Raw genomic sequence first — 12,609 nt, 5'->3', positions numbered from 1 at the left:
GGGCGGGGCGGGGGGCGGGGCCGGGGCCCCGTGGAGTGTCCTCTTTTGGGACACTCCACATATGGTAACCCTAACCATCTCAAGAGATATAGTTTCATCTGAAAGCACAGTGGTTTATGTGGAACTTCTCAATACTAATAGATTTTGCAGCATGATATGAATATTTTCCCTTACATATTTTGAGCTAACTGCAAATATTATGACCCAAATGACTATTGTGAAAAAGCACAAGAGTACACATTAGGTAGAGAGGGATTTTCAGGTCTCAAGATATCCAAAATCTCTTCACAATTCCAAATATTGCAATTTGTAATCTCACATATGCAAATCATATTTTTTTCCTAAATAGTTTGCCATTTAAAAGAGAATGAAGGTATTCTATATCCTTGAAGATACTTAACATTGGGGTGGATGTATATTTTTTCTTTAGTATGTGCTAGACTGTAAATGAAAATAGACTCATATCTATTTTAATTTCTATGCTTGGGATTTCTTTAAATATTCTTGGCAAATACGTGCATGCTAGAAAACATTGTAATAGTTTAAATCACTTTCTGTATAAAACCCAATATGTAAATATATGAATAAAAGCAAAAAAACCCCACAACCTATTATATAATCAGAAATAGATGAAATTACCTGAGCTTTTATTCTAAAACACTGTTTTTCAGGATCAAAGCTAAGTGGCATTTGCTCTTAGAAGGCAGGGAAGGAATTCATAAAGTTCCCATTAGTCTAAAAATAAAGGACAAATAAATAAATAAATGTCTGAGTCATTAATGGCATTTTGCCGAAGTTCAGTAGCAATGAAGCCAGGAAGACAGTGAGTTAGTGGTGCTCCTGCTATTCACTGGAATGTGTATAAAAAGTCTTGTGTGAACATAATGAATGGGTTCATCCACACCACTTTAAGCTATTTAGAGTTAGGACTCCTCGTTTACAAAGTATATAAGTAACTTTGCCACACATTACTTAATTTTTTATTCAAGATTTGTGTCAGGCCAAACGTTCATTAAATATTCTAACTTTTCAGGAGAGGATGTGGGGTATCTAACACCTTTGCCTTGTCAGTATTAGTAATATTTGTACAGCACCAACAATGAGCTTGGACCTTTTGCAGACAGGTATAAGGATGTGTTCCTGCCCTGAAGAGCATACGGTCTGAATAAACTGCCAGTATTCAAGATGTGAAGTAATCCTTTGCTACTTGCTTAGTCTGTTTTCAGCAGGATAGTGAACTGGATAGAACAAATAGACTATAGGTGGCTTGCTTCATTAGTGGTACTTATCACCAGGGATGCTCAGGCATTGTCCAACTAATTTACTAAAATCATGAAGTTTTTAGGAAGTTAGTGGAGCTACTTGGGATTAAGCTCTCTCATTACCTTTTTATTGTACTTTAGTTCCCACATCCACGTCTGTTATAAACTTCTCCTTTGAGAAGATACCCTGTTTTACAAATGTCTCATGACATGGGTTGACCTATTATAACTGAATTATTTTAGGAGGTAAAAAGTAAAAACCTTCTTTCAAAATGTGCTAGTAGTGGAAATGCTAGGCATTCACAATTTCCTCTAATATTCTACAGTACAGCTTTTCAGGGAAGCAGTAATCTTACTTTGCACCCACACCAGAAGAAAGAATGATTTGGAGTTCAGAGATCAAATGAGTTAGGAAGCTGGAGAACACAATTAGTCCCTCTTGTTGGTTATAAAATTTGGGTGTGTCTCATTTCAAGAGTGTGTTCTTAGCGTACCTTTTAGTGTGAACCCGTTAGATGCAGAATTATTGGCATTTTCCAGACTTACAGAGAGGAAGCACTGAAAACATTCACAATATTCATTAAACTCTGGAACACCTTTGACTCCAAGTCAATAACATTTTATAAAATAAACCTCCTCTTTCTGAAGAAACTTCCTGTGAAAATCAGCCACTTACTTTTTTTAAGATGAAGACAGGCATGGTTTTGAACGTGTAGTATTTTGAACCAGTGCATACACTGTCGTTTGCTGATGTTGACTTTTAGTGGATTACATTTTATTGCTAACAATATACATTGTAATGTTCCTCCCAGTGTCAAATTTTTTTTTCAAGTTATTAATTGCAGAGATTTTTCTTTACAGATTGTAGTAACTCCCTCTAGGTTGTTTCCCTTGTTGATGTTTTTTAGCGGGTCCTGGGAGCCTCTTGTTAAAATTTCACCACCAAACAGAAGGAAAGGTGGGAAGGATTTACCTGCCCCATATGGAGTTAACCTCTCTGGATAGTACTAAAACAAACCTGTCAGAGATGACATCCCTGAGGCTCCTAACAGTACTTCTGAAGAGAAAATGTTTGACCTTTAAGTGGACCAGATTGCACTAAATAGTAGGTCTTTCAGAAAAATTTATCGGGGAAGGACCTTGTAAGACCACCCTACTACAAAGTACACAAGCTGAATACTTTGCAACTTAATATGTTTGTTTGCCAAGTGGTGGGTTTTTTTTACTCCTTTCCTTTTATTGTTCCCTCTGCACAGTAGGAGCTTTCAAAGTATTCCAACCTGAAAAACAGCTAGAATGCTATCTGCCTAAGAACTAAGAAATTCAAATATCTGGAAGAAGATTAAAGTCCTCCTATAGGTGACATGTAATACCTCTTAAAACACGACACTGCAAATGCTAATGATGGGAGTACTGCCTAGTTCTGTGTTTAACATTGACGCTCGATGGAAATTATTTATAAATGTTATCACTTTAATTAAAAAGACTTCCCACCTCAATAGGCTGCTGCTTTCGAGTTGATTGTCCTTATTTATTTTGTTAAAAAGGCACCCACACAAAACCCCTGCATTTGTCATCTTCAGTGTCTTCCTTCCAAACTTTGATCTCTGGATCACTGATGGTCCACAGAAAGCAGGGCGGTCATATAATAGTGTTGCCTCTTGTGTACAACTCCAGCGAGGACTCCTGAAAGCCAGGAGCCAGATCTGCCACTACTCTGTAAATGAAGCTGCCTCCTCCACACTTCCCAGAATCAAGAGCAGCCACTCTCTGGATAAAGTGGAAGCCATTGCCACTGGCAGCAGGCCAAGGGAAGCTCCCACCACATATACTGAGAAATGAAGAGGCAACTATCAGGACAGGAGCTACCATGGGATGAAGCTGCCGCCACCTGCAGGAGCTGCTGCCAAGATCTGGGGCCCTGGGGGAGTCATTGGGAACAATCTTCACTGAGGAGAGAGACTGCAGGAAGTAGTGTTCCCTCAAAAAACATCCTCGGGTGGGGGACACTGCCAAAGAGAGTGCCATTGCTGGAGGAGGTCACCGGAGGACCCAGGTCATCAATTCTTTAGGGCAGCATTTCTCAAATGTGACCATCATGGCCGCATGCAGCCACCAGGGGATTTTTCTGTGGCAAAGACAGCCTCCTGGGCAGAGATATGTGGGGAGGGAAAGAAAGTAGTGGCCCCTCCCTCTCTGCAATGCCCAGTTGTTGCTCCTGGCTACCTTGGTGTTTGCTGGCACCATCAGCAGATCAGCGCCTTGCACCACACAGCCTCCTAGGGGCTCTGAGCGGTGCCTCTGCAGACACATGGGGTCAGTGTGTGTGCTCAGTGGGCTTCAGTCCTGGGCTCCAGCTCTGGGCTTCAGTCTGGGGTGGCAGGGTTTGGGCTTGGAAAAATTGTCAGAGCGGCCACCAGCAGGGGTTGGTGGCTGCACTCTGAGGCCACCAAAAAATTGTTATGAGAACCCTTGCTTTAGGGTAAATTGGCCTGGAGAGGAAAGAAGGGACTAGGCTGAGGACCCAGAAGAAGAGGGATGGAGAGGTAAGGGAGTTTAAATAGTAGGGACTGAGGAGAAAGGAGCCTGGGTTGGGAGTCCTGAATAACAGGGGAAGTGGGGAAGAGGGAGGCTGGGCTGGGAAGCTGGACCCAGAAAGAGTTAGAGGAGGAAATAAAGGGGCCCAAGCACTAGAAAAGAACGGGACATGAACAGGCCATGTAAGTTTTTTTATTTGCTTGAGGCTGGTGAGAATTGATTGCAAAGTTGGTGGGGAAATTCATTTGGAAAAATTATTGTTAAGTGAAAGGAGGATGGAGAATTAATTTTATATGAAAGGAAATGGATTGGATGGGGAACTGAGAAAGAGTGCTCTCTCGTGTGCTGGAGGAAGGTGGAGTGGCCTTTGTGATTTGTGCATATCAGAGTGATTGGATGGATGAAAATGGAGGTGCTTCATGAGATGGCCTCACTATTAACAGTTGCTCTACAATATGACAGTGCTTGGGACCCACTGTTCTAATGTACTATTCTATTGTCTTCCTGGGATATTAATTTTTTTTAAAAAGCTTCAAAAGAAAAATGCAGCAATCTAGTAACAAGACCCTTGTTGAAGCACAGTCTTAAGCTTTGTCCCCTTGTTCGGCAACCAGTAGTATTTTTACATCTTTTGCTGTTTAATGGTCTCATAATCCTTATATGTGCAATGGTTAGTACTTTCAAATGAGGCCACATTGTTTATATTGTGTTGTGGATGACATGCCCTTCTAAGTATCTCATTATTAACCTTAGATGTCCTTTTGGAATTTGTACCATGTTTCATTTTGTGTAGAGAATCTTTCAAAAAGCTTGGTTGTTAAAGGCTCAAGAGAGAGTCATGATGATATCCTTTTATTTGTATCTGATTATAAAATAAAAGTTGAGGATGGACAGGATGGAGGCTGAGGAGGTGTGTGAAACAGAAGTGAAAATGCAGGGATAGATACCGTGGGCCAAAGTCAGCCCTCATGCAAGCAAGCTCCATTGAAGTCATCTGTGTCACTTTCATTCAGATATATATGTCTTAAGTTTGGGTATATTGTCATTGACTGTTCATCTAAAACTCTGTGACCTTTTGCCTGCTTTATCCAGCTGTGCAAATTGGGTCTAAGGAGGCGAGTCTGGGGTTTACCTAGAGCTGAGTTTGACTTGCTCTATTTTAGGAAATGCCTTGTAGATGTATTTAATTAGCTTACATTTCTGAAGGGATCAAGCAGAAACCAACAAGGGAATTGTTTCTTTAAACTCATGAAGCTGCATTGGGGAAGTTTTCTTGCACATTAAACTGAGACTGATTGCACAGGTTACCCACTGATACAATGTAGGAAAATGTAAAAAATGTACTGCACAGCTATGCCAATGCATCTCAGTCTTGACCTGTGCATTCTTGGCATTCTAGCACTGATTTCTTCCAGGACAGATATTGCCAATTATGCCACATTGTGTGTTGGTTTATATTTTAAAAATGCAAGAAATAGAGGTTACTGTTACTTGACTGATTAGTGCCACTTAAGAGGATGCTTTATACTGTATTTGATTACAAAACTGAACAAATTTGAACTAAGTGTCCAGAAGATGACCAGTCTTTGTTGTGACTGAAATGAAGTGGGAGAAAAAATGGTTCTTTACCAAACAATTGATCTCAATTAACAGAATGTTGCTGTTGAAAGTAAAACATCTATGGGGAATATGTTCCCCCATTATTCTTTAGCCTGAGCACAATATATCAGTAAACTCTCTCAAGCAACTGATTCCTGAGGAATTGTAACCTCAACCACTAACCTGGATGGTTCTTGAGATGGAAGATAAAACTCTGGAAATTATTTAAGTGATGGCTTTCACATCTCTGTTTTGGGCTGGTTTGTTTTTGTTTTCAGCCATTTTAAGCTAGGGATTTGAAGGTACTAATCCTCATTATAAAAAGCAACACTTTTTCCTACTCCAAAGAATTGACATTTTCATCTTCTCCTAAAAGTTCTAGCATATAGTCCTAAAAAGCCAAATAAATTTACAAATTACAGAAAATACATATAAAATTGTTTATTCTGGTATTGGTAAGTGGACAATGAAGATGATTGGGACATCATGTTTTATATGCTAACTTTGGGCTCAAATTTAATTATCCAGGTCATGAAAGTTTCATTTTGTGCTTTTTTAGTATACTTGTCAGTTTTCATTATCCCAATGAGTGGGCTAACATTAGATGCTTCAAAGTCTAAAAATATAAATAATAAATAAATAGATACGCCTGTTCAAGAATTCCTGTTGTTGCACTAGAGACAGCTGTTGCAATGTGTTCTACAGGCTTTCCTTTCTAGGAAATTTCAGATGAATAAGGCTGCCTTTGCTGTTCAGCAGGACATTGTAAAATTTCATTTGTGTTATAAAGTCAACAATACATAGTTGAGATGATGTGAGTGAAGGGTACTCTATAATCTCTAATTCTGTTCAGTACTCAAGCTGCACATGATATGAAACCTACAACTGTAAGGTATGATTTTCACTAGGGTATCAAGGGATGGTGTCACAGTAGGATATTTCACATTACTTGGTTTCAGCAGGAATCTCTGAAGTCCATTGGTCTGGAAAGAAGTAGGCCAACTGCTGAATCACCAGCACCTTTTAGATATTCTTCAACTGTCACCCATCTAGGGGAGGGATATCTCATTTCCAGGCCTCTTGTAAAGGAGAGCGCAAGTAAGAGAAAGTCAAGGTCTTTGGGGAAAAGGAAGATGACTGAGGATAGGGAGTCTTGGTTATAGCCCCAGTAGGGCTGGAAGTCCTTGGAATAAGCTAACAAACATTTGGAGGCTTTTTGGAGCAGTGTCGAGACAGAGCTCCTGTAGCCTCATAGACTTCCCAAATCAATACATAATAATTCCTAAGTAGTATACTAGAATCAACATTCTATAAATTCTAGGGGGGCGGGGGAGTCTATTCACTGTCAGAGAACTCTAGACTAATTCCTGTCCATGCTAGTTGCTGGATGCAGTTTGACTCAAATCTGTTGTCAGTATCCTAATTTGGAGCTTAGCCATGCTATACAGGCAGATGAAGACAAAAAGCATTTGGAGTAATATGTTTATGGTTTGATGTGGTGAAAATGCAGAAAGCAAGCTGTTAAAGAAGGGAGTCAATGGCATATGACATGTTTTCTTGGGCAATTTGAATACTGACACTGTGAGTGTTTGCAGAACCATTTAGGTGTGGAATCTCGATACAAAATATGGATCTGGATTTTGTAATCTGAAGTGCTCTTGAACACTGTGTGGTTTATTTGGAGTGTAAGGCACTTGAGATGCACCAAATAGAGCATTCCATCCTGTCTTAAAGAGCACATGTGATTATTTTCTCTTGTACTCTGGAAATACCTTCACAGGGTGAGATAAGTCTATTAAAATGAAAGCCAAGTTGATCAATAATTTTCCAAATTGACAAGCAATTTGGCAGGAAGGAGCATCAGCTTAAATCATTCTACTGTAAAATTTAACAGTATAGTTTCCATACTGCTAAAGCAGATGGTTTTAGGGATTAAAACAGACTTTTAAAAAGCAAAATTTCATTTGACATGATTACACTTTGTAGCTTTTTTGTGACATTTTCTGTCAAATTCTCTGGTGCTGCTTTTATTCACTTTTTATTTCCGGTATTAATTAATTATCATGAGGGACTTACAGGTGTCATCTGATGCATTTGTATTGCAAAGTCACCTAGGAATCCCTAGTCACCAGGTATCCCACCAGGCACCTAACACAAGCATAGGACACACTCCATTCCCCATTTTGTCGATCTTCTTTCCCTTCCCTCAAACCTATGGTTTTGGAATTGTTCTGCTGCTCTAGCATGCCAGGCCAGGGTGAAGCAGCAATGCCAGCCACAATAATTTAATTAGCAATGTTGACAAATTAGCACCTCCTGTGAAGGGTTTTCTCTCTTTCCCTCAATTCTTTTTTTTTTTCCCCCGCTCAGCCAGAAGGGGCTGATCTGACAGCTTTGGTGCTGATTCAGATTTTATTTGAGCTGATGGGGCTATGCGGTGTTTTACTCTCATGATCCCTTCTCTAGAGGTTAAGTTATTCACCAATGTTGCAGACCCTGACACTAATCCAGAGACTGTATCTTCTAAATCACATTATCTCCTTGTATATGTCCAATTCTATAATGTGGCTATGATGCAGAAAGTAGCATTTCATTGCACCCTATACTGGCTTTCAGCCAAAGCTATTAAAAAATAAAGCAATAAATGTGGCATGAGGCTGTTGTATAAAAGGTGTGGCAAAACTTGTCAAATAAAATGCATGTATTCTGCGCTCTTCACTGAGCAGTGATGATTTACTGTGAGGAGTGGTTGTGAATCAAATAAGGAAAAATGCAGTGAACTTTTCAAAACCCCAAATACTGTAATACTAAATAATATATAATATGTATAGCTCTTGAGAGTATTAATGTTTAGAATTGTGGATTGTGAATGGACCCCGTTGTCTGTCTTATACAGAGCTCAATGCTGACAAAGTACTTGTTTATAGTTGGGGCAAAGGAGTTTTCAGTAAGTAGTAATCACATGAGTGCTGCTGATTATTTTGCTCTGTAAGTTTTATAAAGAAATAGATACTAATGCGTCTGTTGCATAGTTGCATACATGTTTAAAAAAAAAATGCAAAAGGAGGACCAGTGGTAAGATAATTGTACTTTTGAAAAAGAAACCCAGTTTTTAAAGGTCTCTGCATGTAAGGCTATGGGAACTTTATGGAGATTATGCGCTCAGACTCCAAGGGCAGGCTCGGGATGGAATGTGTGAAGTGGGTATGCAAGCAGGCATCTTAGTGAGACATTAGTCCTGGAAACTGTCTGCTCAGTCATCTCCAGGGTTGGCTACTACATGTGCACTTGAAAGAAGAAGGGCAGTTTAACCGAAAAAATCTCAGTTGGGAATGAATTGGGAAAGCCCCCACCTGCTGCTCCAACTATCCATATGCCTAAATTGCGATACTAGTTGATGCACAACATGAGCCAGATGGTAAATCCTCAGTCTCATTTTTGAATTGTAGAATTGCACAAGAAACATTCTGCTACTGTTTGGCTGGTTTCATCTTGCCGTACAGTTTCATTCTTGTTTCATCTTGAAAATTGGAATTTTGCAATTGTAGAATAATGACATTAGCCTTTGCTTTAAGCTTGTGGGGGAATGCAAATTAAAAACATTTTTCTGGGATTTATCTACATGACTTACATTAATAAATTGCATCGTTGCTTGGAAAATTTGCCCCAAAACATACACTGCTGATGTCTCAAACTGGGGGAAAAAAGGTATTTTCTTTTTGTGTCCTGCCAGTACTCTTCTACTTAACAAATATGTAACTGGTAGATGGAAACGTGTAAGTGAAAACAGATGCGTTACTTAGGAAAGGAATGTAGTCCTTAGATTTGAGAGTCAGAATCATCTGTTGGATACTGCAAAATACAAAACATTAACTGACTAATTCCATAATAGGAATAGTAACTACTGCATAAGCCTGGACATTTAAAACTTTAGTGGTGTATCTTAATTGTCCCCACCTTCTTCCCCTGAACTGGTTTAAAGTTGAAATGTACACATGGTTATTTGGCTCCCCATGCACCCATTTCAAAACAAATAGGATAAACAAATGCCATATTATAATAGGTAAACTGATCCTTTGGGATGGGGGATGTCCAGAAGGATCGCTCCCTTTGGGTATGTCTATACAGCAAAGAAAAACCTGTGACTGGCCCTTGCCAGCCAGCTCTGGCTCACAGGGCTCAGGCTGTGGGGCTGTTTCATTGCTCTAGGACCCTACAGGGTCCTAGAGTCGAGGCTCCAGCCTGAGCCCAGAAGTCTACACAGTAATGAAACAGCCTTGCAGCCCGAACCCTGTGAACCCAAGTCAGCTAGCACGGGCCAGTTGCTGGTTTTTCTTTGCTGTGTAGACATACCATTAATGTGTAGTATTGCATAGTTGTGTTAGGTGCATTATGGCTTTTTTGCCTTCCACTGTAGAACTAGTTTTTGGCTATTGCTAGATGCTTGATGGTATCTGATTCTTTATTCACAGTTTCATTCTAATTTAATGATCAACATCAGTTATCAGAAAGGTATCTCTGTTTATAAATCACTTAAAATGGTTAAGATGTATTTACAGTGATAACATAAGTTATTAGCATGGTTCTCACCAAAGAATATGGTATCATGAAATAAGACACAATGTGTGGCAATTATAGGCCAAATTCTCCTCTTATTTACACAAAACAAAAACAGTCCTGTGCAACTAATTGTCTTCCCATTGTGTTTGTCTGTTAACCAGATACAGTGTACGTTTCCCAGGCTGTTCCATTCATACAGTCCAGTGTTCATTCAGAAACATAACATTTCCTTTGGTTAATGTATTAAAGGGGAAATGTGAAATTGTTTTAGGATGTGCAATACACTTGGAACAAAGCCTGTAAAGTTAATTTACGTTAGACGCTTGTGAGACAATTTGAGATCATTTTAATTTCACTTCAGAAATGAAAAGATGCCATGTCTCAACTATGCTTTCCTGAATAAATAATTTTTTAGAAGAACAAAAGACTTAATACCTTTCTCAAGTTCAATGTAATTGCTAAAGAAGAAGAAATTGCCGTGAATTTGTTACAATTTTCTGTCCGTGTTCTATTAAACTTTTGATATGATTTAAAATTCTAATTGATCATTAGAGTTTTCATTAATAATCTGAAATATTAATGAAGTAGCATGTAGTATGGTATGTGATAGAATGAAAAAACAGCAAGTAAGGTAGGTTAAGCACTTTAAGGCTTACTGTTTGCTTTTCACATTCCCTTAGACCAGGTGGGACTAGCAAAGTGAGTCTCAACAGAAGTTGACTTTCTGAGGTGCTCTTTGTAGATATAACAGAAAACATAAAGAGCAGGTGTTAAAGCAATGAAAAGGTAAACAGTAAGTCATTCTACAGGATGTTTAGCTGCTAAATGTAGAAAAAACAGTTCTAAATCAGCAGTGTGCTACTATGGAAACATTTGCAGAACTCAAAGAAATACTTCAATTTATGTCCTCTTTTAAAAACAAAAAACAAAACAAACAAAAAAACCTACCTTTTGAATTCTCAGTGTTGGATTTGCTTACCTATTCTTTTTTAGAGATTGACAGGAAAAAGAGTAGTTTGACTAAGAGTGATAGAATTATCTTACAGGTTTTTGCTTTACCTGATGTCACTTAATTAAGCAAATGCAATATTGTAATAACTGGCATTTAGCACAGAATTCTTCTGTGCGCCTTTAATATTTATTTTATGAAATGGCTTATCAACTGAATAGATTAGACTGTTTTACTTTGTATATTTTTATCTTGCATTGCACATCTGTTACTTTTGGTGTTTAACACTGCAATGGGAAATATTGCTAAATTAATAAATATGAATGTACGGAGGGAAATATTTTTTCTTATGAAATAGGAAGTTAAAGCAAAAGAGTAGTTAATGGCTAGATATTTAAGATGTAATTTGCAAACTCGGATGCCTAAAATATTAAGCACCTTAAACCCCTAAAAGAAGGCTTGTGATTTAGGGGCCTGCATAGAATCATCCAAGTTTCCAAATTATGGACAGAGTCCAAGGCCAACTTTCATATATGAAAGTACACATTGCTTTATATCTTGAAAATATGGCTGTTGTGTTTTACATATGCAAATACACTTAGCTGGTTTCACAGGATACATCATACTGTGTAACTGTGTACCTGCTGGGAGGAAGTGAATCCTAATGAGAAAATAATATTTTATAGTGATAATTCATTACACATGTTAAAATAAAGAAAAAAGTTTGTTTATATTTAAGAAAGTCACTAACATACTGGACTAGTAATGAGCTATTTTATACTTTTGTTTACAATTCAGAACCATTTTTATGCTGTCATTGAAGCATATGAAGAGAAGTATTTGCAGCATTATATTATGGTGATTATGTTAAAGCATCATAATACTTTTTGCTTAGAATATAGGCATACTAGTGTGAAATAGATTAAGGATCAGAGCTATACTGTGCAACTAAACTATTCTTCCTGTACTAAGATTAAAATGTTACGTCTGCTGGTGTAACTCAAGCTTAAGTCAAAATTTAACATACTGTTTAATATTTTGGGAATGTCCGAATTAGTTTCTGTAAAAATGTAACTTGTTTGTGTGGAATTGAATGTAATTGTATCCTCTGTTAACATTAATAATGTTTATCAGTGAATTATTTAATTGCCTTTCCGTTATTCATGTAGAAATATATAAATATTGCCTTGTTTGGGGTATGTGTGTACATGTGCATCTGTGTGTGCACGCACACAATGTATTCCCTCAATTATAACAGGTTGTTTTGTAGGAATTATGAGGACAGAGACTTTCTTTACTAGTAGACAACATTTTGTTTCTGCTTTTTCCTTTGTAAACTCTGTATTTGAGTGGAAGAGTTGCAGGATTCAAAGGACTTTAGTTAGCGGAGCTTTCTTGAAATTGTCATTTCCCTAGGTTAATTTCACTACAAATCAGTCCCTGGAGATATTCAAAGTAGCATTTGTAGATTTAGACACAGAATTCTTGCTAATCTTGAGTCTCATACTTAAATCTCTGTACAATGTGCTGAAAATGATTCCATGTAAATAAACTGTAGGCACTTTTAAATAGAGATGAGATAAGCTAGCCGCTGTCAGTTGTTTGTAAATAACTAGCTGATCAAGTTTTTCCTATTACTGTTACTGTTTCATGTATGACTTTTCACATATATGCCTGAAGCCAGTATATATAACTGCTAGT

General features: G+C 38.0%; 2 protein-coding genes across 2 annotated transcripts in view; one reads left to right on the top strand and one right to left on the bottom strand.

Annotated features, from left to right (window-relative positions):
- MCPH1 (microcephalin 1) overlaps positions 1–12,609 on the top strand; it is a 226,286-nt gene that overhangs the window by 157,034 nt on the left and 56,643 nt on the right. The gene's annotated exons all lie outside the window — the stretch shown is intronic.
- ANGPT2 (angiopoietin 2) overlaps positions 1–12,609 on the bottom strand; it is a 71,289-nt gene that overhangs the window by 58,018 nt on the left and 662 nt on the right. The window lies entirely within an intron of this gene.

The sequence above is a fragment of the Terrapene carolina genome, unplaced genomic scaffold, assembly GCF_002925995.2.
Source record: "Terrapene carolina triunguis isolate 2854851 unplaced genomic scaffold, T_m_triunguis-2.0 Scaffold42, whole genome shotgun sequence".
NCBI classification, from domain to species: Eukaryota; Metazoa; Chordata; order Testudines; family Emydidae; genus Terrapene; species Terrapene triunguis.
The sequence above is the reverse complement of the archived record's forward strand: the minus strand, read 5'-3'. Positions and strand labels throughout refer to the sequence as shown.